The sequence below is a fragment of the Triticum aestivum genome, chromosome 2D, assembly GCF_018294505.1.
Source record: "Triticum aestivum cultivar Chinese Spring chromosome 2D, IWGSC CS RefSeq v2.1, whole genome shotgun sequence".
Taxonomy (NCBI): Eukaryota; Viridiplantae; Streptophyta; class Magnoliopsida; order Poales; family Poaceae; genus Triticum; species Triticum aestivum.
In genome coordinates this window covers 346611700-346636125 of record NC_057799.1, presented here as the reverse complement: position 1 = coordinate 346636125, position 24426 = coordinate 346611700, and positions in this window count along the sequence as shown.

Genomic DNA, 24426 nt, shown 5'->3' with positions numbered 1-24426 from the left:
TTATCTGGAAAGAGGGGAATAAGATGAAGATTTTGGCGTTGGTTTCACTGGATTTGGACAAACGAGCAAAAAGTAGCGAGGGTTTGATGATCAGGGACTGATCTGTGATAAAAGTATTCGTGGATAGGTCCCTGGCCGAAAAATAACGAAAAAAGAAAAAAACTAATGAACGAACGTTCGCTAACAGAACTAAACCGACGAAAACGTTCGCTACCGCGGATTAACGGACGAACGTCCGCTGATTAGATTCGATCGAAAAAACCGAGAAAAGTCCTAACCCTAAAAATAAACCGGGAGAAAATCAAGGAAACCGAAAAAAGCGATTGGTCTTTTACCGGTTAACGACGGTGATGGGGTCAACGGCGGCGGCGGGATCTGGCGGCTCCGGCGAGGAGAGGCGGCGGAGCTCCGGCGGCGAGGCGATGCGGCGGCGGCGGCGGGGTGGTGGTGCGGCGTGATACGTCTCCAACGTATCTATAATTTTTCATTGTTCCATGCTATTATATTATCTGGTTTGGATGTTTAATGGACTTTAATATGCTGTTTTATATTATTTTTGGGACTAACCTATTAACCGAAGGCCCAATGCAAATTGCTGTTTTTTTCCTATTTCAGTGTTTCGCAGAAAAGGAATATCAAACAGAACGAAACCTTCGCGAGGATCTTTTTTGGAACAAACGCAATCTAGGAGACTTGGAGTGGAAGTCAAGGAAGCAACGAGGCGGCCACGAGGCAGGAGGGCGCGCCCAGGGGGGGTAGGCGCGCCCCCCAACCTCGTGGGCCCCTCGTAGCTCCACCGACCTACTTCTTTTGCCTATATGTACTCTTGTACCCTGAAAACATCCAGGGGGAGCCACGAAACCACTTTTCCACCGCCGCAACCTTCTGTACCCGTGAGATCCCATCTTGGGGCCTTTTCCGGTGATCTGCCGGAGGGGGATTCGATCACGGAGGGCTTCTACATCAACACCATAGCCTCTCCGATGATGTGTGAGTAGTTTACCACAGACCTTCGGGTCCATAGTTATTAGCTAGATGGATTCTTCTCTCTCTTTGGATCTCAATATGAAGTTCTCCTCGATGTTCTTGGGGATCTATCCGATGTAATACTCTTTTGCGGTGTGTTTGCCGAGATCTGATGAATTGTGGGTTTATGAACTTGATTATCTATGAGTATTATTTGGTTCTTCTCTGAATTCTTATATGCATGATTTGATATCTTTGCAAGTCTCTTCGAATTATCGGTTTAGTTTGGCCTACTAGATTGATCTTTCTTGCAATGGGAGAAGTGCTTAGCTTTGGGTTCAATATTGCGGTGCTCGATCCCAGTGACAGAAAGGGAAACGACATGTATTGTATTGTTGCCATCGAGGATAAAAAGATGGGGGTTATATCATATTGTTTGAGTTTATCCCTCTACATCATGTCATCTTGCCTAATGCGTTACTCCGTTCTTATGAACTTAATACTCTAGATGCATGTTGGATAGCGGTCGATGTGTGGAGTAATAGTAGTAGATGCATAATCGTTTCGGTCTACTTGACACGGACGTGATGCCTATATTCATGATCATTGCCTTAGATATCATCATAACTATGCACTTTTCTATCAATTGCTCAGCAGTAATTTGTTCACCCACCGTAATATATGCTATCTTGAGATAAGCCACTAGTGAAACCTATGGCCCCCAGGTCTACTTTACATCATATAAGTTTACGAGCTACAATTCTAGTTTACTATTTATTTTGCAATCTTTATTTTCCAATCTATACAACAAAATACTAATATTTATCTTATTATCTTTATCAGATCTCACTTTTGCAAGTGGTCGTGAAGGGATTAACAACCCCTTTATCGCGTTGGTTGCAAGGTTCTTGATTGTTTGTGCAGGTAGTAGGTGATTTGCGTGTAGTCTACTACTGGATTGATACCTTGGTTCTGAAAAACCGAGGGAAATACTTACGCTACTCTGCTGCATCACCCTTTCCTCTTCAAGGGAAAACCAACGCATGCTCAAGAGGCAGCAAGAAGGATTTCTGGCGCCGTTGCCGGGGAGATTTACGCCAAGTCAAGACACACCAAGTACCCATCACAAACTCTTATCCCTCGCATTACATTATTTGCCATTTGCCTCTCGTTTTCCTCTCCCCCACTTCACCCTTGCCGTTTTATTCGCCCTTTTTCGTTCGCCTCTTTTCGCTTGCTTCTTGTTTGCTTGTGTGTTGGATTGATTGTTAGTCACGATGGCTCAAGATAATACTAAATTGTGTGAATTTTCCAATAACAACAATAATGATTTTATTAGCACTCCGATTGCTCCTAGTACTGATGCTGAATCTTGTGAAACCAATACCACTTTGTTGAATCTTGTTACGAAAGATTAAATTTCTGGCCTTCCTAGTGAAGATGCCGCTACCCATCTAATCAACTTTGTTGATTTGTGTGATATGCAAAAGAAGAAAGATGTGGATAATGATATTGTTAAATTGAAGCTATTTTCGTTTTCGCTTATCAATCGTGCTAAAACTTGGTTCTCTTCTTTGCCTAAAAATAGTATTGATTCATGGAATAAGTGCAAAGATGCTTTTATCTCTAAGTATTTTCCTCCCGCTAAGATCATCTCTCTTGGAAACGATATTATGAATTTTAAGCAACTTGATCATGAGCATGTTGCACAAGCTTGGGAGAGGATGAAATTAATGATACGTAATTGCCCTACACATGGTTTGAATTTATGGATGATTATACAAATTTTTTATGCTAGATTGAATTTTGCTTCTAGAAATCTTTTAGATTCGGCCGCGGGAGGCACTTTTATGGAAATCACTTTAGGAGAAGCTAGTTAATTATTCTCAATGGCACACCGAAAGATCCACTAGTAAAAAAGTTCATGCGATTGAAGAGATTAATGTTTTGAGTGGAAAGATGGATGAACTTATGAAATTGTTAGCTAATGAGAGTGTTTCTTCTGATCCTAATGATATGCCTTTGTCCACTTTGATTGAGAATAATAATGAATCTATGGATGTGAATTTTGTTGGTAGGAACAATTTTGGTAACAACGTGTATAGAGGAAACTTTAATTCTAGGCTGTTCCCTACTAATTCCTCTAATAATTATGGCAATTCCTACACAAATCTTATGGAAATTTTAATAAGATGCCCTATGATTTTGAGACTAGTGTTAAAGAATTTATGAATTCGCAAAAGAATTTCAATGCTTTGCTTGAAGAAAAATTGCCTAAGATTGATGAGTTGGATAGGAACGTGGATATAATTGCTCTTGATGTTGATTCTTTGAAACTTATATCTATTCCACCTAAGCATGATATCAATGAGTCTCTCTAATCCATGAAAATTTCCATTGATGAGTGCAAAGAAAGAACCGCTAGGATGCGTTGCTAAAAAACATTGCTTTGTGAAAGCGTGTTCTTCTAGTTTTCATGATAATAATGATGAAGATCTAAAAGTGATTTATGTGTCTCCTATTAAATCTCTGTTTTCCAATATGAATCTTGATAAAGATGAGACTGGAGATGAGTCAACTTTAGTTAAAAGGCGTCCCAATGATTCAGAGTTTTTAGATCTTGATGCAAAAATTGGTCAAAGTGGGATTGAAGAGGTCAAAACTTTACATAGCAATGAACCCACTATTTTGGATTTCAAGGAATTTAATTACGATAATTGTTCTTTGATAGATTGTATTTCCTTGTTGCAATCCGTGTTAAATTCTCCTCATGCTTATAATCAAAATAAAGCTTTTACCAAACATATCATTGATGCTTTAATGCAATCCTATGAAGAAAAGCTTGAATTAGAAGTTTCTATCCCTAGAAAACTTCATGATGAGTGGGAACCTACTATTAAAATTAAGATTAAAAATCATGAATGCAATGCTTTATGTGATTTGGGTGCTAGTGTTTCCACGATTCCAAAAACTTTGTGAGATGTGCTGGGTTTCCGTGTATTTGATGATTGTTCTTTAAATTTTCATCTTGCGTATTCCACCATTAAGAAACCTAAGGGAAGGATTAATGATGTTCTTATTGTTGCAAATAGGAATTATGTGCCCGTAGATTTCAGTGTTCTTGATATAGATTGCAATCCTACATGTCTTATTATTCTTGGTAGACCTTTCCTTAGAACGATTGGTGCAACTATTGATATGAAAGAAGGAAATATTAGATTCCAATTTCCATTAAGGAAAAGCATGGAACGCTTTCCTAGGAATAAAATTAAATTTCCTTATGAATCTATTATGAGAGCTACTTATGGATTGTACCAAAGATGACAATACCTAGATCTATTCTTTTTTTTATGCCTAGCTAGGGGCGTTAAACGATAGTGCTTGTTGGGAGGCAACCCAATTTTATTTTTGTTCCTTGCTTTTTGTTTTTGTTTAGTAATAAATAGTTTATCTAGCCTATGTTTAGATGTGTTTTTATGTTTTAATTAGTGTTTGTGCCAAGTAGAACCTTTGGGAAGACTTGGGTGAAGTCTTTGCGATCTTGCTGTAAAAAACAGAAACTTTTGCGCTCACGAGATTAGGTGCCTTTTTTACTGGAGAGTGATTTTAGGTTGATTATTTTTGCAGATGATTAATAGACAATTTCCTCACGTCCACCAATTTATTTAAGAATTGTTGGAGTTAGAGAAGTATACGTTTGATACAGATTATTACAGACTGTTCTGTTTGACAGATTCTATTTTTCGTGTGTTGTTTGCTTATTTTGATGAATCTATGGCTAGTATCGGGGGGTATGAACCATAGAGAAGTTGGAATACAGTAGGTTTAACACCAATATAAATAAAGAATGAGTTCATTACAGTACCTTAAGGTGGTGATTTGTTTTCTTATACTAACGGAGCTCATGAGATTTTCTGTTTGAGTTTTGTGTTGTGAAGTTTTCAAGTTTTTGGGTAAAGATTTGATGGATTTTGGAACAAGGAGTGGCAAGAGCCTAAGCTTGGGTATTCCCAAGGCACCCCAAGGTAAAATTCAAGGACAACCAAAATCCTAAGCTTGGGGATGCCCCAGAAGGCATCCCCTCTTTCGTCTTCGTCTATCGATAACTTTACTTGAGGCTATATTTTTATTCACCACATGATATGTGTTTTGCTTGGAGCGTCTTGTATGATTTGAGTCTTTGATTTTTAGTTTACCAGAATCATCCTTGTGGTACACACCTTTTGGAATAGACACACATGAATCGGAATTTACTAGAATACTCTATGTGCTTCACTTATATCTTTTGAGCTAGATAATTTTGCTCTGGTGCTTCACTTATACCTCTTTAGAGCACGGTGGTGGTTTTATAGAAATTATTGATCTCTCATGCTTCACTTATATTATTTTGAGAGTCTTTTAGAACAGCATGGTAATTTTCTTTGGCTATAAAATTAGTCCTAATATGATAGGCATCCAAGATGGGTATAATAAAAACTTTCATATAGAGTGCATTAAATACTATGAGAAGTTTGATACTTGATAGTTGTTTTGAGATATAAAGGTGGTAATGTTAGAGTCATGCTGGGTAATTGTGGGGAGAAATACTTGTGTTGAGGATTGCAAGTCCCGTAGCATGCACATATGGTAAACGTTGTGTGACAAATTTGAAGCATGGGGTGTTCTTTGATTGCTTTCCTTATGAGTGGAGGTTGGGGACGAGCGATGGTATTTTCCTACCAATCTATCCCTCTAGGGGCGTGCACGTAGTGCTTACTTTTGATGACTTGTAGATTTTTGCAATAAGTATGTGAGTTCTTTATGACTAATGTTGAGTCCATGGATTATACGCACTCTCACCCTTCCATCATTGCTAGACTCTTCGGTACCATGCATTGCCCTTTCTCACCTTGAGAGTTGGTGCAAACTTCACCGGTGCATCCAAACCCCGTGATATGATACGCTCTATCACACATAAGCCTCGTTATATCTTCCTCAAAACAGCCACCATACCTACCTATTATGAAATTTCCATAGCCATTCTGAGATATATTGCCATGCAACTTTCCACCGTTCCGTTTATTATGACACGCTCCATCATTGTCATATTGCTTTGCATGATCATGTAAGACATCGTATTTGTGGAAAAGCCACCTTCATAATTCTTTCATACATGCCGCTCTTTATTCATTGCACATCCCGATACACCACAGGAGGCATTCACATAGAGTCATATTTTGTTCTAAGTATCGAGTTGTAATTCTTGAGTTGTAAGTAAAAAAAATTGTGATGATTTTCATTATTAGAGCATTGTCCCATGTGAGGAAAGGATGATGGAGACTATGATTCCCCCACAAGTCAGGATGAGACTCCAGACGAAAAAAGAGAGGCCAAAGAAGACCAAATGAAAAAGAGAGGCCAAAGAAGCCCAAACAAAAAATGAGAGAAAAAGAGAGAAGGGGCAATGTTACTATCCTTTTTCCACACTTGTGCTTCAAAGTAGCACCATGATCTTCATGATAGAGAGTCTCTTATATTGTCACTTTCATATACTAGTGGGAATTTTTCATTATAGAACTTGGCTTGTATATTCCAACAATGGGCTTCCTCAAATGCCCTAGGTCTTCGTGAGCAAGCAAGTTGGATGCACACCCACTTAGTTTCTTTTGTTGAGCGTTCATTCATAGCTCTAGTGCATCCGTTGCATGGCAATCCCTACTCCTCGCATTGACATCAATTGATGGGCATCTCCATAGCCCGTTGATTAGCCGCGTCGATGTGAGACTTTCTCCCTTTTGTCTTCTCCACCACTACAAAAAAAATACACTTCCGTGATGATACGTGTTTGTCACAGTAGGTCACGTTTTCTGTCATGCATGTACATCCATGAAAAATTTATGACAGAATCAAGATAGTCATACCTGTGCTGTCGTAGAAGTGTTCCATGACATTACCAAAATTATCATCACAGAAGTGTCCACTTCCATGACGATAAATCGCGCGTCACAGAAGTGCTTTCGTCAAGGGTGGCCGACACGTGGCATCCACTGTAACGGAACGCCGTTAAGCTATCGGGTCCGGTTTTGGATCCGATAACCCGTTAACAGCCCCAACCAATGGGGATTTTCCATGTGTAAACTCATCATTGGCTGGAGGAAACATGTGTCGGCTCACCGTTGGGACATATGTCATCCACTCATTGGACGCAAAGCGCCTATGATACGTCGACACATGGCACGACCCAACAGTGGCCCATTCCTGTGAAAAGGCCGACCCGTTTGACTTGGTCAAAAGGTGGCGGGCCGGCCCACGGCAAGCCTGTTAACGGCCTGTTCGCATATAGCCCATTTACAGCCCGCTAACCCAGGGCCCGTTTACGGCCTATCCAAATTAGGCCCAGTAGCGTCAGCTGAGCCGTCCAATATAATTCTAGCCCGTTTTAACTTCCGGGCCATTTATGGCCCATGACGTCTCTCGGCCCATATGAGGCCCTTAGTAACCCTCGGCCCCTTAACGACCCGTGGTAAAACTGGCCCGTAATGAACAGTGTACCACTTTATACCCATTAACGGCCCATTATTAAGTTGGGCCGTTTCCAGCCCATGTTATCTTTCAGCCTTCTCAAGGCCCATTTATTCTTGGGCTCATTTGCAGCATTTGTTTACTTACGGCCCGTTACTGTCATTTTCTACTTGTGGGACAAATTCAGCCCGTGGTTACAGTCGGCCCGTTTGTGGCCCGTTAATACATTGGGCCGTTTTCATAGCGTCATCAAATACGGCCGATTAACGATGGCCCGTTATGGTTGGCCCATGAATGGACGATTTCAACTCTAGCCCATTTACGGACATAATGTGGTCTATTATTGGCCAATGTTTGGCCAACCGATCATACGACCCGTAGAAGGCCCATTGATGATACGGCCCGTAGAAGGCCCATTGTGTCTATGTCCCGTATAAGGCCCATTGCTTCTACGCCCCGTAGAAGGCCCATTGTTTCTACGACCCTTAGAAGGCCCATTGTTTCTACGACCCGTAGGAGGCCCATGTTAACTACAGTAAATATGTAGCCCATGGTTAATGTGGCCTAGTTTTAAAAAATAGGTTATTGCGGCCACTAGCAAACCGTGGAAAAAGAACTGCACTGACTACAAGAAAACAAATAAACAAGACAATAAGGAAATAAATAAGCAAGCAACTTACGCTAGGCTATCATGGCTATTACACATATTACATCCACTGGGCATCAAAGTTCGCCACCAGTGCAAATATAGGGAACACCCTACACTATACAAAAATGGCTTGCAGTTTTCTTCAGCCGGTGGCTGCACGTTAAGAACAAATTTTGTATCGCACCAAAACAAATTACAACTATAAAACAAAAGGAAGGTTGGCATAAAAGTTAATAGTCTAGCAGATAAATGCACCACCAGAAGTTCAGAAGCTCAGTTGATTTGACATGACTGTTACGTTTTCATGCTGTATTGTCCGATGGAGCACCATAACCTTCGCCTTCAGTTCTCCTAGGCTCCTGAACAACATAGCAAATGTCTGATAGTCTGGTTTCAAAACCATGCATATCTTGACAACATCGAACAATGTCTCTCCTTGTTTCACAAAGGGTCGCTGTTAGGGAATGGAGTTGTGTCTGGGCATTGTTTTGAGCTTGCATATCTGGATCATGAGGCAGTTTTGATGAGATTGACTTAACAACCAACCCAGTATTACGCAGGAACGTGCTTTTGGCACTGTTAGTGGACAGGTACTGACCCACTGCAGCAAGAGCTGACATTGCAGTTATAGATGCCTCGCCACCTTCAGAAGGTGGCGGTTCCACCATTTTCTCCATAGCTCGCTGAAAAGTTGAGGTTTTACATTAGTAGTACCAGGACAGAAGATATTAAGGATGCAGCAAAACCAAACAAAATAGCTTTGTTCTATATACAGAACTTATTCTGGTGAACCCATGTAAAATAATAGTTGTATTTTATTGCAAAGTACATAATAAAACCAGGTTCCAAACATATGACCATCTACCATCGCTAATGTATTGTCTATTTCTTCACATTGTATTGAGGGCTAAGGATAAAGAGACGAAGTTTATAATACGGTAAGCATAGTATGACATCGTTCATATCACAAAACAACTGAGAACAGACAAACAGGCAATTGTAACGTTGTGTGGGCAAGTCCAGCACGAAACTAGATTACAAGTCAAGATCAAAGGAACATCACTCCTCTCTTTTAAACCTTGTAAGGTGCAATGATACGCTAAGACAATTGTGTATAAAATTGAAAAGAGTAATAGACATTGGCTGCAAACCATGCAGTTCAAGGCACAAGTCAGAGTAAGTAGTAGTTAAAAGGCATGAGGATTAAAGGACTTACAACAACAGCTTTGACTGGTGTAGTCATGCTCTTCTTCTTGCTGGTGTGACAGTCCTTGAAGATTTCCACAACATTTGTTTCAGGTACTTTTTGGTCCTTGCGGGCTTTTCTCTGCATTTGGAACAAGTCAATATAGATCTGATAATATGGTACAGCGAAAAGAGTGAAACATCAGCTAATTACAAGAGCCTCGCGGTGTGCAATATAGCTACGAGATCCTGTCGTCTGTTGGAATTTCACTTTCGTACGATTGGCCTTGTTCTTTGAATAGTTCACCTACAAGAAGATAGATTTGTGTGGCACATGCGTAAATAGGACTTCAACATGTGATCTGGTCACATATATATAATGTACCTGATACTTTGGATCGGACCAGTGTTTAACGAGGCCTCTCCAGTCTTCATCAGATATATTTTCCACTAGAGATGTTTGGGCAAGTTCACTATTAGCCTTGCCTTCAAAGTGAGTTTTCCTCCAGTTATACCGATACTGTCGCAGAGCAGACTTGAAAACATGGGTGCAGGCTTGTCTGGTCGCATCATCTTGGCTATCCAACTTGAACCTCATCTGTTGAAAATTATGGGAGTCTCATTATCAGCAACCTAGAAAGTATTGGACAGAGCAAGACGATATTACTAGTTTCCATACATAACCATACTTACAGATAAATGGTCGAGGAAGTTGTTGAACTGGGTTTCGTCTTTGTCATTCCTGTACTGAATCCATGTTGGGAGGATACATACATGACACCTAACAGCAACCGCTGCCTCTGATACTAACTTGCCTGACTCTGTAGCATCACGTGGCCTTTTTAAACCTGCCTCAAAACGGATCTCCATTCTTCCTCCTCTAGATTTAGTTAACCTATCGAGCATTATCCCTGATGTTTGTTTCCTCTTGCGCCTAGGTGTTAGTCCAACAACAAACATAGGAAGTGTTAGTGTACATCAAACTATGAGACTACATATAAAGAAGCATGCAACTGTAACTTGACTCCAGCAACTACCTTGTTGCTATTGAAGCTCACAAAGTTCATCTGATCTTGCCAACTCATCTTGTGTCAAGAGTGCTTCGGAAGTAGTGTCAGGTGGCAAGCGAGCTTGGGAACGTGCTGCTAGCTGAGTTGACCAACGAGTAAATCGTGCAACTGGTGGTACTGTGGAAGGTGTTGCAACAACTAGGGTTGTCTCTGCTTGTTTGGTGGCAGCTATTTGTTTCTGTTTGGCTTGCTCTGCAGCTTGTTTAGCACGGGATACCCTATCAGTACAATTTTCCACTGGACTTTGACCTTCTATTGCACCATCAGTACCAGCAGAATCTGTAGGATCTTCCGCTTCCCTTTCCCTGTTATTCTGTCTTGCTTCCTCTTTCTCTATGCCATGTTAAGTCAAGCCGACAAGAAAAACGAATAACAATTTAGTTCTCCAGAACAAATTGATGCGTGATACAAACGAACTGAACTTTGATGTTAGACAACCACATGATAGGAGGATGTAATATGTAAGAAAAACAGGATGGCATGAGATAACCAGAACTATGATGTGTAAACTAAGCAGAAGACATTTCACTAAATTAGAAGCAATGCAATGGAAGGTAGACACCATATGAAAGATGCTACAAATATCGCTCTGCCAAGTTAACAGTGTCTCATCATAAATGCCGTTTAAACAAATGTGAAGCAATACAAGAAATAAATCATATGCAAGATGCAAACAACATCACACTATCAAGTTAAAGGTCTCTCGTCATTAGTGCCATTGCATATTCACAACATTGCATATTCACAGCTTATGATGTGTAAACTAAGGAGAAGGCATTTCAACAAATTAGAAGCAATGAAAGCTAGACACCATATGAAAGATGCAACGAATATCACTCTACCAAGTTAAAACTGTCTCGTCATAAGTGCCATTTCAACAAATTAGTAGTATAAGCTAGAAAAGAATGCGGGATGTAACCTATATCACACTCCAAAGTCAAGCGTGTCTTATGATAAGTGATTGTTGCAGGTTACACAACAGTAGTAATTTGATGTAAGAACATGGTGTGATAGACAGATATTGTATGTTCTAGAAACAGGAACACGTGTCTTATTCAAGTATAATGTGTAAAGTAAGCAGATGGAATTCAACAAAATTAGAAGCAATACAAGCTAAACATCACACATAACATGCAACTACATATAACAGTGCCAAGTTAGAGGGAGCACCGGTGATGGTGCACTAGGGGAGACGTGCTCATCATAAACACAGCTACGTTGAGTGTCTATGCATGTGTTGTCTTGGAAATCATCTTGGGGGGATGGAGGAGTAGAAACTGTAGAGGCCCTCCGTTTGGAAGGAGCACCTTTATCCGCTGCTTTGCTAACTTCCTTCCGCTTTATTTATTTTGAATTGTCAAGTAAAACTGACAAGAAAAAGAAATAAAATTATCTCTTCAGAACTCTTTCATGTATGATACTGACAATCACTACTTTGATGTAAGGCAAACACATGATACCAGGATGGAATATGTATGAAAAACAGGACGGCATGGCATGTTCACAACTGTTTGTGTAAACTAAGCAGAAACCATTCCAACAAATAAGAAGCAATGCAAGCTAGACACCACATGAAAGATGCAACCAATATGACTCTGCCAAGTTAAAAGTGTCCCATCATAAATGACATTTCAACAAATTAAAAGCAGCGCATGCTATAAATCATATCAAAGATGCAACTAATATCACACTGCATATAGTGAAGGTGTCTCATCATATTGATTTATGCGGGATACAAAAAAACAATAGTTTTATGTGAGGACATGCTTAATAGACAGATGTACTATGTACTAAAAACAGGAAGGCATGTCACATTAATAGGTATAATGTATAAACTAAGCAAAATAGCACATGCAATTTAACCAGATTAGAAGAATTACAATCTAGACACCATATGCAACATGCAACCACATATCACGCTGCCAAGTTAGAGCAAGCACCTGTGATGCTAGTGTAGGGGAAATGCGGTAATCAACTATAGAGCTACGTTCACTATCTTCATCTAGCCTTGCTGTTTCTTGAGAATCATGTGGGGAGGCTGACGCTGCATTCTTTAAATGAGGATCTTTTATCACAGTAGTCCACTGGCCTGACTGCCTCATCATAAGTGATTGATGAGGGATACACAAGAACATTAGTTTGATGTAAGAAGATGGTTAATAGACAGATGTACTAGTATGTACCAAAAACAGGAAGGGGTGTCATATTCAAAGGTATAGTGTGTAAGCTAAGCAGATGCAATTTAACCAAATTGGAAGCAATACAAGCTAGACATCTGGCTAGAGTGGTGAGCATGATCATCTAGGACCTGAGAGCCTGGTGGGAGGCGGGCTACTTCGCCACCATCGTGGCTTTTTAGTTGGCTTCCAGGTGATGCATGTCTGTGCTGGGCTTGTCACTGGCTCGGCCAGTGCCCTGACTAGCTATTTGTCTTCTGGTGCTCCCGGGATGGTGGTTCATGTAAAAAATATATTTCCTTATCTTAATAAAGACCGACTTCGGCCTTTCGAATACAAGCTAGACACCATATGCAACATGCAACCACATATGACAACACGAAGTTAAAGGAAGCACCTGGGATGGTGGTTCATGGCGAGAGAGGTCATTAACTCCAGAGCTACGTTTACCGTCTCCATTTGCTGACACTGCACCCTTTATAAGGCTGAAACGTGTCTGTCCTAGCTGCGTACCACGCTGGAGCGACTTCTCTCTTTTCTTTTCTGCTTCTGTCAAGGCAGCAGAGTCTGAAATACCCTTGCATAAAAACACAATAGTGAGAGTATGGGTGAAGTGTGTGCAGAAATAGTGCACTGTAAAAGTAGCAGATAGCAGGTGGCTAAAAAATAAATGACAGGAGACATATGATAGCTCTACAACATTGCATGGCAAACAAAATTAGATTCTACTCCGTATGATTTTGTAATATATGAGCACTGGGATGGCTGGGAAATGCAGGTACTCCTCCAGCACACCACCACATGTGGTCCTATCAAGATAACAGTCGACTGAAAATAAATAGGCCGGTCGATTTTTTGATGAACCGTCCAATCTATAAGGAATGGGCAGATGGCCTTCGTCTACCTCCCGCCAGTCACTGTTGACGATCTTTCTCGAACCGCCAGCGACCACCGGACCAGACCCCTGCCTCCGCCGCCCCGCCCTCCCCTCGACCTCACACCACCGCCGTGCTTGGCAGCGCCCCCAGGCCATCCCTTTAATCCCGGCCGACATCCAGATCGGGCACCAGCAGCTCTAGGCCCCACACGCCCCTAAGATAAACACCGAGGCTCTGCTTCCCTGGCGTAATAGGCGGACTAGCACCTGTTACGCTGGGGAATGCTTCCGTTAATTGGGAATCAACTGACCAAGAATTGAAATCCAGGGGGGCGACGGACCTCTAGCTAAGGTGAAATAGTATATAAGGAGAAACCTTGTGCATCGCAAGTAACTAGGAACATCTAGTATCAAGAAGAAGCGGTTGATACGTCTCCAACGTATCTATAATTTTTGATTGTTCCATGCTATATTATATTCTGTTTTGGACATTATTGGGCTTTATTATACACTTTTATATTATTTTTGGGACTAACCTATTAACCGGAGGCCCAGCCCAGAATTGCTGTTTTTTGCCTATTTCAGAGTTTCACAGAAAAAGAATATCAAACGGAGTCCAAATGGAATGAAACCTTCGGGAACGTGATTTTCGGAACGAACGTGATCCAGAGGACTTGGACCCTACGTCAAGAAAGCAATCAGGAAGGCACGAGGTAGGGGGGAGCGCCTACCCCCCAGGGCGCGCCTTCCACCCTTGTGGGCCCCACGTTGCTCCACCCACGTACTTCTTCCTCCTATATATACCTACGTACCCCCAAACTACCAGACACGGAGCCAAAAACCTAATTCCACCGCCGCAACCTTCTGTACCCATGAGATCCCATCTTGGGGCCTGTTCCGGAGCTCCGCCGGAGGGGGCATCGATCACGGAGGGCTTCTACATCAACACCATAGCCTCTCCGATGATGTGTGAGTAGTTTACTTCAGACCTTCGGGTCCATAGTTATTAGCTAGATGGCTTCTTCTCTCTTTTTGGATCTCAATACAATGTTCTCCCCCTCTCTCGTGGAGATCTATTCGATGTAATCTTCTTTTGCGGTGTGTTTGTTGAGACCGATGAATTGTGGGTTTATGATCAAGTTTATCTATGAACAATATTTGATTCTTCTCTGAATTCTTTTATGTATGATTGGTTATCTTTGCAAGTCTCTTCGAATTATCAGTTTGGTTTGGCCTACTAGATTGATCTTTCTTGCAATAGGAGAAGTGCTTAGCTTTGGGTTCAATCTTGCGGTGTCCTTTCCCAGTGATAGTAGGGGCAGCAAGGCACGTATTGTATTGTTGTTGTCGGCGTTCTGGGGACGGGGTCCCCAGACTTGCCTGCCTGCGGCCCACGGCGTGGCTAAGCCAGCAGGCCGTACGGCCCATCTTCATCAACAAGACATCCAAGACCCTGACGAGGGGCCAAGCCTCCCGAGGCGGACGATGCAAGACCTCCTCAGGAGTGGCCTAGTCAGGCAGGCTCACGAGGAGCAGAGATATCAAGGTGGGGCAAACCTCACGAGGCTCTCGTGATGCGAGCCATGACGATCGGCGCCAGGTGGGCGCCAGCGCGCGCAGCGTCCTTGTTTCCTCTTTGGTGCTAAGGAGGCCAGCGTAGGCGAGGAGTACCGAGGCATCAGACAAAGGTTTCCATATCGGTGCAACGAGACCAAGACCGGAAGGACGGCAAGACGGAGGTCATCGTGGAGCCCAAGACGGCGTCACCACCAGAGCCTTTCACATGCGAAGACCACTTTTGTCAGGATAGCTTGTACTAGCTGTCCCCCTTCAAATTTTCCCGCCGTTGTTGGCTCCCTTCCTGCTCAATATTTGGGAAGAGGACCAGGGCCTATATAAGTAGAACTAGCCGCCACAGTAGGGGCATCTGATCTTAGCTTGATCCAATCTGATCGAGAGCCTACCCTAGCCACAAGAACACCTTAACCTCAGGAGGTTGTTCTTCCCTTTGTACTGTTCATCATCAGCCCAAGTGGCAATCCACCACCACCACACTGAAGTAGGGTATTACACCACAATGGTGGCCCGAACCAGTATAAATCTCGTGTCTTTCTGTGTTGCGAGTTCGTCGAGTTCGTCCGCGAGATCTAAACGAGCTAGGGCGTAGATCGGTAGGAGGGAAAGACTTCGCGCGCACCCCAGTGTTAGAACCTTAAGGGTTTGCTGGAACCCCACATCCGACATTTGGCGCGCCAGGTAGGGGTGCGCCGTAGCTTTCCTTCCATCAGTTAGTCGCTCTGTCACTCCGTCGTCTCCATGGCGGACGCTCGCCGTGCTCGAGCTGAGCGTCGGGCTGCCCTCACCGCCCGCGTTGCTCAGACGGCTCCCGTCGGCGGGCCACCTCGTCGTTCTCCGTCTCCCGCCGCCAACGCTGCCACCGGCCCGGCGGGGAACAAGCAGCAGGCGTCCTCGCTGCATCATTCGGTACGGCAGGACGGCCGCACCGCCACTCCATCGCTGACCCCGGCCGGTTCTTCGTCTCACGCACGCCGCGCTCCCATGGAGGCGCGGGCCGCACTCCTCGCCGCAAACGAACTCCTGCGCTACCGCCCGGTTGACGACCTCTATGAGGAGCGTCTCGATCGCGTCGCCGAGCTCGTCCGCACCGCAGGGGGCTCTCCGGCGTCGTCCCTCTCTCTACCTCACCCTCAGCCAGCCACGGGCGACGAGGCCCATGGCGCGCCTCCACCACCTCTGCCCCAAAGCGGTGCCTTGGCACCAAGGTGTGCGGTTCCGCGGCGTGATCCACCACGCTCGGTGCCCGCACGCGAAGAAAGAGCTGCCAAGAAATCCCTCGGCCGCGAGAAGCTGCACCCTCGCTTCCCGCGCCGCCTCGTCAAGACCGCGCACCGCCCGCACCGCGCCACGCGGACCTCATCAAAACCAAGCTCCACCTCCGAAGCGGGCCCCAGCAACCACGGCTAGCTGCCGCGCCTTCACCCCCGAGCTGCGTAGCGTCCCCTGGCCAGGCAAGTTCAAGCCGGATCTGTCTCCTTGCTACGACGGCACCGCCGACACCGCGGAGTTCCTACAGCTCTATGAGCTGAGCATCGTAGCGGCCAACGGCGAAGAGAAAGTCATGGTGAACTAGTTTCCCATGGCTCTCAAGGATGGGGCCCGCTCCTGGCTCCTGAACCTGCAGCACGGCTCGATCTCCTCCTGGGATGAGATGTGCGACTGCTTCATCGCCAACTTCCAGGGCAATCGCGACCGCCCGCCGGCCGCGGGCGACCTGCGCCGCATCAAGCAACAACCAGGAGAGACCCTCTAGAAGTACATCCAGCGCTTCAACAACACCCGCCTCAAGATGCCCAAGGTCACGGATGAGGCCATCATCTCCGCGTTCTCCGACAACGTCCGTGACGTCAAGGTGAAGGAAGAGCTCTCTATCCACGAGGAGCTCTGCACATCTCTAGAGCTGTTCAACCTGGCAACCAAGTGCGCAAGAGCCGAGGAGGGGCGCCTCTCTCTCCTCAAGCTGCCAACTACGGGAGTGGTGGAGAAGAAGGCCAAGGCAAAGGACGTGAAGCGCAAGGAAGCAGCAGTGCTCGCAGCGGAGCCCGACACCAAGCGGGGTAAAGATCACCCCGAGTCATCCAAGAACAGCCGACCGTTCTGCGCCTTCCACAACCTGAACACCCACAACACCAGCGACTGTCAAGAGCTCAGAGCCATACGAGAAGGACATTTCGGTCGACGCCCCGAGCACAGCGACCGGGGCTACGGCCGTGGAGGAGGACATGGAGGCAGACGCTGGGACGACTACGGCCCGCGCCAGGAATGGCGCGACAGGCCTCGTGAGGACCGCTGGCAGGACCATCCTCGCGAGGGGGCCTGGAGGGACCAACCTCGTGAGGATCGCCCCCAAAGCAATGCCGGTCTTCCCCACTGCCGCCACCAAGAAGGAATGACGACCACCATCAGGACGAGGGGGCTGGGGGCTTCCAGGAGCCGCGTGCAATCGCCTGCATCTTGGGTGGCGCCCAGGCCCCAGCCTCTCAGCGCATCTTCAAACAGTTCGCTCGCGAGGTGAACGCGGTGCTCCCCAAGCTCGAGGCCACGCGCCCGCTCAAGTGGTCCCAATGCGCCATCACTTTCAACTCGGCAGATCAGCTCAAGTGCGCGGCCACCGCCAGCGCCCTCCCGATGTTGTGTTCCCCAGTCATCAGCAATGTGCAGGTTACCAAGACCCTCATCGACGGCGGCGTAGGGCTCAACGTCCTGTCTGTCGACACGTTTGACAACATCCAAGTGCCATATGAGCAGCTCCAGCCTACCAAACCCTTCTCAGGAGTGACCGACGGTTCCACCACACCGATAGGGCAGGTCCGCCTGCGTGTCACCTTCGGAGAGCGCAAGAACTACCGCACCGAGCTCATCGACTTCGACGTCGCGCACATCCGCCTGCCGTACAACGCCATCCTCGGGTATTCGGCCCTGGCCAAGTTCATGGCAGTCACCCATCACGGCTACAACGTCCTCAAGATGCCAGGAAGCAGAGGAATCATCACGGTCCCATGTGAAGAGAGGGACACGGTGTGCTCCCTCGAGCGCGCCTTCCAAGCTGCAGATATCAACAACCCCGATAGCAGAAGTGAGGGCCCTTTAGAGGCCATCCCCAAGAAGTAGCAGCTGCGCCGCGCAGGACCTCAGGAGGATGGCATCGCGGCAGGAGCCTCATCAGGATCAGCGTCCGTCCCAGGAGAGCCTCCCTCCATCGCATAGGAAGGCGCGCCCGGCGCCCTCCTCGGGCAGGGCTCGGGGGCTCTCTTCTGGAGGGCCTCAGACCTTGCCAACCTCACGAGGGAGGCGCTTGGGCACCACTTGGAGGCATGCTTCGCGGCACGTTTCCCTCAGGAGAACACAGGGAAAGGAGTGCCCACCACTCAGGAGTTCATCACCAAGACCACTCAGGAGCTGCAAGACGCAAGAGCCATGCGCGGCGACAGCCGCTCACAAGGTGCAGCTCCCCATCTAGGCGAGGATGCTGGGCTGCATGTCTGCATCGACGTCCCAGGGCTCAACAGGGCCGCATCTCAGGAGCGCTTTTGGCCTTCGCGTGTGGGCCGCTGCGAGGGCCCGCCACACAGCTATGTTCGCATGCCCTTCGGCTTGCCGAGCGTGGCGTCAGCATATCAGCGCAACATGTGGCGTGTCCTGGCAGCTCAGGAGGCCAGGTACCATGCCGTCCTGGAAGAGATGGAGATGGTCTTCAGGGAACCTCCCGAGCCCCCAGAGCCTCCCGAGGCTCAGGGCCCCGGTGGCTCATGAAGAGTCATCCCTTCGACGCATGCCTTCAGCTGCACCAACTCTACTTCGTCTACAGAACCAGGTGACATCTTCCAAGCTCGTTTAGCTGGGAGCGCCCCTCGGGCTGCATCATTCCGAGGCCACATGGGTCCGTCCCTGTGGCATGTATCCCTTTTGCTTATGTCTTTACCTTACCTTGCTGGGGGCGCCCCTCGGGCTGCATTATCCCCAAGCCGCTCGGGCCAGACCTAGTGGCATGTATCTTCCTGCATTTACCCAAGTTGATCTTCTTTCCATGCTTAACCTGCCTACGGCTATCGCCTGCTCGATTGCCGCCCGCCACGGGTCCATTCATCCTGTGCAATTCGCTTGCGCGTTAAAAGGGGGCCTCCTGAGCATCGCGACTCAGGAGCTCTTACCGGCTCTCCATCCCTCACCCCCTGGCCTTGACCACGGCATCGTGACCTGGCATACTAGCGGCGGTTGAGCTCGCTCGAGGGCCGGGACCTGAGGACGTAGAGTGCTTGCACCTAACCGCCTTGCAGGAACACACAGTCACCAAGACTCAAGACCAGGCGCAACCCGCCTTGAGGTAGGGCCTCGTGAGTCCCGCGCTGGCTCATGAGTGCCCAGATACACCTTGCAGCCCTGCCGTGCAAGCCACGTGTCAGGGCGGGGCTGTACACGCCCCGGAGGCTCCTCCCAGAGGGGGGACCCCATCCCACGCACAAGTGGAAGCACCATGCTCCGCCCTGGCCGTCGACACTGCCGAGGAGCGGCTATGCCCGTGCACAAGCGGAAGCACTATGCTCTGCACTGGTGATAAACAACTGAGGGCGGCCCCACGGTCGTACCAACCTCAGGGAGCCCAGAGATCAGCGTCCAGCCTCACCGCAACGCCTCCCCACGGGAGAGCCGCGCGAGGGGGCTGGGCACGGGGGTTGCGCTCGGGTCACACCCAAGCGCACGCCACCCAACCAGGTCTCCCGGACCTGGGCGTCGCGCGCCCCTCCCGAGGCCTCGGTGAGGGCAGGTATGGAAATTGTTTGCACGTCAAGGGGGACTCCTGAGCATCGCGACTCAGGAGCCTAACTGGTCACGTAGCCCCTCACTCCTTGGTCCGTCCTGGTCTCCGGTCGGTCCAATGTCGGTTGAGGTATGCACGGGGCCGGGCTCTGCCGACGTAGAACATTAATCGATCCTCGCGAACTCTCCCTATAAGTTGTTTGCGCATCAAGGGGGACTCCTGAGCATCGCGACTCAGGAGCCTAACTTGTCACGTAGCCCCTCACTCCTTGGTCCGTCCTGGTCTCCGGTCGGCCCAATGGCGGTTAAGGTATGCGCGGGGACGGGCTCTGCCAACGCAGAACGCAAAGCAAATAGGAAGGAAATCAGAAAATCTCGAAGCAAATATTACAAACACATTGTCCTCACGGTATCAAATGAAAAGTCTAAACGCCTCCATGAGGCCTAATGCATGTTGCAGGAACGAAATGGGAGAATAGCTGCAGGTCACCCCCGGGCGCCACCATCACCTGCGAAAGGTGCTACTTCATGAGCGACGTTGTCTTCACCTTCACCACCAGCTGCAGGATCGACGACATCGCCGGACAGAGGAGCGGATACAAAGACGCAGAACTTCTTCAGCAAGGCCTCCACTTGACCTTGTACGGCTGCGGCGGCGGCCTCGCATTGATATTCAGCCACAGGCTCCAGCAGATCATCAAGGCAAGCATTGGGGTCGCGGAGGTGCAAGTGGCTGAAAACGCGGGTCAATGCAGCTGAAGATAGGACACGAGCCTCTGCCTCCGCCATAGGGCCGACGCCGTCAATGACTTCCTCGAGCGCCTTCACCAAGATAGGAAGCAGCCGGGCGGGGCCATCCTCATCAGTGGCCAGCGACTTCTCCAGGCCGTGCTCGTAGAGCGTCTTCAGTGCCTTGCAAGATCTCTTCTCGGGGTCGGCAAAGGCCGCGCGGTCCTTGGTCAGGACTCGCGCCTTGGCGTCGAGATCGGCCTCCCTCGCCTTCGCCTTCCGCTCCAGCTCTTCCAACCAGTTGCGCTCGGCGGCCTGCGGCCTCCCCAACTCCGCCAGCTCAGCATCATGGTTCTTGACAGCGTCCTCCCGGGCCTTCATCTCCTCCTCCTTCGCTTGGCGGCAGCGTGCTTCTTCGGTGTGCTTGTCGCGCATGCTCTGCAACTCGTCCTCCAGCACTTGGCAGCGGTCACGGGCGGCCTTGGCGTCTTTCAGCACCACCTCACGATCGGCTGTGGCGTTGGCGGCACTCTGCTTCTCCTTCTCGGAAGCCGCAGCGGCCTGGCCCAGCGTCGCGCGAACCGCCAGGTCGGAGTGAAGCCAGCCGGAGGCCAGCTCCAGGCGCCCGGCCACCAGGCGTGGGTCCGCGCCCAGGAGATCTACCTGCAACTGGGTCATCTCCGAAAGAGCACGTTCCAGAACAGCAGCAGGAGCGGAAGAACCAAGGAGTGGAGGTGCAGCAGTAGGAGGAGGCGATATCGTCATCAGGGCCTGGGAGATCGCGGGTTGTGGAGCAGCTGGGACCTCATCAACCGCACCAGGCGCCGGCACTTCTGGAGCCAGCGGGGCCATGAGCACTGATTCCACGCGGCGATGCTCCTCTTGGCCCCGCGAGGACGACCGGGCTGAGGAAATGCGGGCGCTGTTACCTCCTTTCTCTGCGGAGGGAGGCACGGCCGCCGCATCCTCCTTCCTCTTCTTTGCCGAAGACGTCGGCCTGATCAACCAAGGGCGAGCATCAGGAAATGACGAGTACAAACAGGGACAAGGTGAAGCTTGAGACACTTACTGATCCACCGCAACATACTTTTGCTTGGGGAGCTTGAAGCCTGACAGCATCGGGACCTGAGGAGCAGGCGTTCGGGTTCCGGCGGCGCCAGGCGGTGCGGAGGCAGAACCGGAGCCAGCCCCAGGAGGTGTCGGGACGGAGGCGGCACCGCGAGGCACTAGGGACGGCCTACCCCTCGTCGGGATGAGGGGCTGCTCCCTCTCCTACTGGCGGGCGTCGGCCTGGGTATCATCAGGAAGGGCACGGAGGACCTTGGCCTTGCTCAGAGGGGAAGTCTCCCCCACCTCTTCCAGAGTCTTCTCCGAGTCCACCTCCTCTTCCCCCTCCCCGCGGGACTCGTCAGAGGACACCTCCACCGGTTTTGGCGCCGCAGGGGCTCCCGGGAGCGCCGGCGGCACCAGCCCACGCGCGTAAAAGGTCGGCCTGGAGGCGACGAATTCCTCCCGGTCCCTGCGTTGGAACAGGGGGGCGAAGGCACTTGGTGGGTACTCCTGGTTGTCCCCAACTATGAGGCGCAGAACAGCGGCCAATTCATCACCAGGCAGGGCCCCTGGCCTCAGGTGGGTCTTGTTCCCCTCTTCTTCAAGCTCCCACAGGGGGCGTGCGCGCGCCTGGAGCGGGGCAACTCGCAGCGTCAAGAACTCCCTCAGGAGCATGACCCCCATCACCTTGGCCGCCCTCGCATTGCCCGGCTTCAAGTCGGTCACCATCTGCCCCAACACTAACGATGCCCGCTCATCGGCAAGCTCCGCCTTGGGCCACCCCCCGTTGGAAGAGGGCGCCACCGTAGGCAACACCAGGCGCGGATCGGCGCGCTTGGCGTCCATCATGACCCATTTGGATCAAATGTTATCGGCCCTCTTCCTGGTGCTCGAGATCGAGTTGACCTTGCTGGATGCAACAAAGTTAGCGCATCCGGAGATGTGACCCTCGCTGACACGGAGGAAGAAGAAATGGCGCAGGAGCGCCACGGACGGCGTCACGTCCAGGTACGCCTCACAGTAGTAGGCGAAGATGGACAGGAGAAGGACAGAGTTGGGATGGAGATGCAACGCCTGCAGCCCGTAGTGGTCGAGGACTTCATAAAAGAAATCAGAGAAGGGAGGAACCAACCCGACGGCAACACTGCTCGAGAAGAAGGGGAAGAAGGTGCTTTCCTCGGGCTCTGGCACGTCGGAGGCAAGCCGGAGCTCGGTCTCCCCCCACTCATTGCTCTCACCCACCGTCAGCAGGCGCACGGAGGCGAGGCTCTTCTCCGTGACGGTGGGCGCCTCAAGGGCCGGCTCATACCAAGCTGGTGCTGAGGAAGTCTTAACCTTGCGCGGCGCCATGGATCACGGATGCAGGATGAGATTGGAGCAGATCTGGGGATAGCGGTAGCGAGGAGCAAGAAAGGGGATCTGGAGCGAGGAAGAAGCAATGAAGGCAAGTACTGCCTGCGCCAGCCTTTTTTCAAGTCAAGCAGTTGCCGAGGCAGCGTGGGGAAGCGCAGACGCCCACGTCCAATCGACCGCCACGCGTCAACCGAGGCTGCGGGCTTTTGGGGCCCGCGGTGCTCCGTACTTGGCCCTTGGCTTCGCCGCGAAGCCAAGCCCGAACGCACCTTGGGCCCGGGGGCTACTGTCGGCGTTCTGGGAATGGGGGTCCCCAGAATTGCCTGCCTGCGGCCCACGGCGTGGCTAAGCCAGCAGGCCGTACGACCCATCTTCATCAACAAGACATCCAAGACCCTCGCGAGGGGCCAAGCCTCGCAAGGCGGACGACGCAAGACCTCCTCAGGAGTGGCCTAGTCAGGCAGGCTCACGAGGAGCGGAGATATCAAGGTGGGGCAAACCTCACGAGGCTCTCGTGACGTGAGCCATGACGATCGGCGCCAGGCGGGCACCAGCGCGCGCAGCGTCCTTGTTTCCTCTTTGGTGCTAAGGAGGCCAGCGCAGGCGAGGAGTACCGAGGCATCAAGGAAAGGTTGCCATATCGGTGCAACAAGACCAAGACCGGAAGGACGGCAAGACGGAGGTCATCGTGGAGCCCAAGACGGCGTCACCACCAAAGCCTTTCGCAGGCGAAGACCACTTTTGACAGGACAGCTTGTACTAGCTGTTCCCCTTCAAATTTGCTCGCCGTTGTTGGCTCCCTTACCGCTCAATATTTGGGAAGAGGACCAGGGCCTATATAAGTAGAACTAGCCGCCACAATAGGGGCATCTGATCTTAGCTTGATCCAATCTGATCGAGAGCCTACCCTAGCCACAAGAACACCTCAACCTCAGGAGGCTGTTCTTCCCTTTGTACTGGTCATCATCAGCCCAAGAGGCAATCCACCACCACCACAATGGAGTAGGGTATTACACCACAACGGTGGCCCGAACCAGTATAAATCTCGTGTCTTTCTGTGTTGCGAGTTCGTCGAGTTTGTCCGCGAGATCTAAATGAGCTAGGGCGTAGATCGGTAGGAGTGAAAGACTTCGCGCGCACCCCAGTGTTCGAATCTTAAGGGTTTGTCGGAACCCCACGTCCGACAGTTGCCATCGAGGATAACAAGATAGGGTTTATATCATATTGCATGAGTTTATCCCTCTACATCATGTCATCTTGCTTAAAGCGTTACTCTGTTCTTATGAACTTAATACTCTAGATGCATGCTGGATAGCGGTCGATGTGTGGAGTAATAGTAGTAGATGTAGGCAGGAGTCGTTCTACTTGTCTCGGACATGATGCCTATATACATGATCATACCTAGATATTCTCATAACTATGCTCAATTCTGTCAATTGCTCAATAGTAATTTGTTCACCCACCGTAATACTTATGCTCTTGAGAGAAGCCACTAATGAAACCTATGGCCCCCGGGTCTATTTTCCATCATAT